The sequence below is a fragment of the Macrobrachium nipponense genome, chromosome 3 (assembly GCF_015104395.2).
Source record: "Macrobrachium nipponense isolate FS-2020 chromosome 3, ASM1510439v2, whole genome shotgun sequence".
Taxonomy (NCBI): domain Eukaryota; kingdom Metazoa; phylum Arthropoda; class Malacostraca; order Decapoda; family Palaemonidae; genus Macrobrachium; species Macrobrachium nipponense.
This window is the reverse complement of record NC_087202.1, coordinates 52,649,356-52,651,855: the sequence shown is the minus strand read 5'-3', so window position 1 is coordinate 52,651,855 and position 2,500 is coordinate 52,649,356. Positions and strand designations below refer to the sequence as shown.

Sequence of the window (2,500 nt, the reverse complement as noted above, 5' to 3'; positions counted from 1 at the left end):
CGTCAAATATTAGTTGGTAACTTCGGATACATGTGTGTGTATGTGTATGTATGTTTTTATCCATATAAATATTATATATAGTATATATGTGTATGTATATGTTTACATATAAAATTCTGTGTGCACGCGCGCATGTACCCGGTTGTCATTCCCTGTTAGGCATTAGTGGTCACTGAATCGAAATTCAATCTGCTTTGAATTGAGAGTGTTACTTAATGCCATTGAAATTGTGCTGTAATCTCTTTCAGTTCGGGCGACCTTATGTTCGTGTCCAATCCAAATTGATGAAAACGACGGGAATAATTAAAGGTGGGAAAAAAAAAAGAGCCAGAGACAGATTGTGGGATATTTATGAGGTTCAGTGCGGTTTGTTTCAAGGGAGAGTCAATTATAGAAGGGAGGGCTGCAAGTTGGCCATTCTTGAATCTTGAGTGCTTGGCTAATGTGGTGAGGACGAGGTGGTTGTGGAACCTTCAGCTGTCAGCTGTAGTGATTGCCATTAATGTTGTCATTGGATTTCATTTTAAGGTGACATTTTACCGATTTGCTATCATTCAAGTTTGATATAATTTAATGTGTTTTTAAATATTAAGAGCAACATTTTTTTTGACGAATGTCACTGTAATATCAGGGATATATATAAAGAGGAAATATTGATATAAAATAATGTTTCTACGCAGTATGAGCCAATTTGTATCGTGACCAACGCAAAACGTAATCGGACCCTCGTGTTTGACGCACAGACCTCGCATCAGTGCGCCTTCGCTCCGCTAGCTGGAAGTGTGGGCGGCGTTGGTGGTGTGGTAGCGACCGTAATTGCTAATAGCGATGGGCGTTTTGTTAGCGGGGCCTGGGTTTTGTTCTAGTTTGGTCGGCTTAACAACGGCGAAGGCGTATACTGCTTAGGTTTTGTCTGCGGGAGCCGTGTGTGTTAATTGTTTTGACGTTTTTTTTTATTAGTATTAGCGATAGTGGCTGTAGTCCCTCCGAAATGTGTATTTTTACAATAGTGGGCTGTAGTCACCGAATTGTGTATTTAGCAATAGTGGCTTTAGTCACAGAATTGTGTATTTTTGGTGCTTAAATGTGTAGCATTAGAAGCAACATCAAGGGTGGCACAAGTAGAGGGACTGCAGGTGATGGTGTGTATGTGCTCCACCTGTCATAATAGTTGTTGATTTTATAGCTGGTCAGTCAGTTGTCGAATTCATAAAAAACAGGCGGCTCCATTGTAAACTCACACGGGAGACTCTGAAGTCTGTCGTGGTTTCCGTGTATGAGTGTACGTATTTTACGTTTGATAAGGTTTTAACGTTTATAGTTAGTATCATAGCTGCCAGACTTTTGAACTAGTAGGTCGTTGTTGTTATAAAATATCTTTATTTCACTGGACAACCATCTACTTGAATGGGACTTTGTGAAGGACATAATATAAATTTTCTTCAAAAGATTGCCTTGTGTATGAGCGAGTTTTTCCGCTTATTTTTAATAGGGATATTACACTATATATATATATATATATATATATATATATAGATATATATAACATATATATATATATATATACGTATATATATATACTTTTAAAAGTTTTTTTTATCAAGGTATGATATTATTTAGAAATTCGTCTCTGTTCGAATAATTTATGTAAAGTTGCCTTGTTTGTTTTTATTTAGTTTCAATGGTTAGATCTTCAATAAATTTACACAAAACTCAAAAGATGAAATTAGGTGGCTGTAGTCTATTGTTGATGTATGTACCTTATTGATCTATCTCTGAGTCTCATTTAACAGAATGAAAAGCCTTTACTTAAACTGTATTTGTATTTTAAACTCTCTCTCTCTCTCTCTCTCTCTCTCTCTCTCTCTCTCTCTCTCTCTCTCTCTCTCTCTCAGTGTGGGTGTTGGCGTAAGCTCTTCCGGCGTTTTTATAAATGATTGCTGCGTTGTTCAGAACCAGTGAATAACTCTGGTATGTGTGTGTTTCTGTTTTGTTGTGGTTGTGCAGCACGGATAACCACACCAGCTAAAATGTGATCTCTTCTTGTATCCTTTTTTCTACTAAGCCTATTTCCATTATTTCCGTTCCGTTCATTTTGTTTATTTTTACTGTTTTTCAATCGGACTCTTTACAACCGCCAGCATTAAATTGTGAATGGACTCCTTATAGTGTTTACATATCTTTCTTACGTAGTGTAGTTCCTCGTCGGACGAGTCGGTAACGTGCTCGACTACCGATCTCAGGGTCCGGGTTCGATTTTCTGCTCTGCCAACGAGGAATCAGGGACTCTATTTCTGGTGATAGAAATTCCTTCCTCGATGTGGTTCGGATCCCGTTGCTAAATAACCAATTGGTTCCTAGCCACGTGAAAATATCAAATGCCTTGGGCCAGCCCTAGGAGAGCTGTTAATCAGCTCAGTGGTCTGGTTAAACTAAGATATACTTAACTTAGTGTATCTCATGACTACATAATGTGAGCTTACGCAGACATGCTCGCACT

At 38.0% G+C, this 2,500-nt stretch overlaps 1 protein-coding gene across 5 annotated transcripts in view; it reads left to right on the top strand.

Moving 5' to 3' along the window:
- The window catches only part of LOC135221778 (proton-coupled zinc antiporter SLC30A1-like), a 335,667-nt gene that overhangs the window by 110,262 nt on the left and 222,905 nt on the right, over positions 1 to 2,500 (top strand). The gene's annotated exons all lie outside the window — the stretch shown is intronic.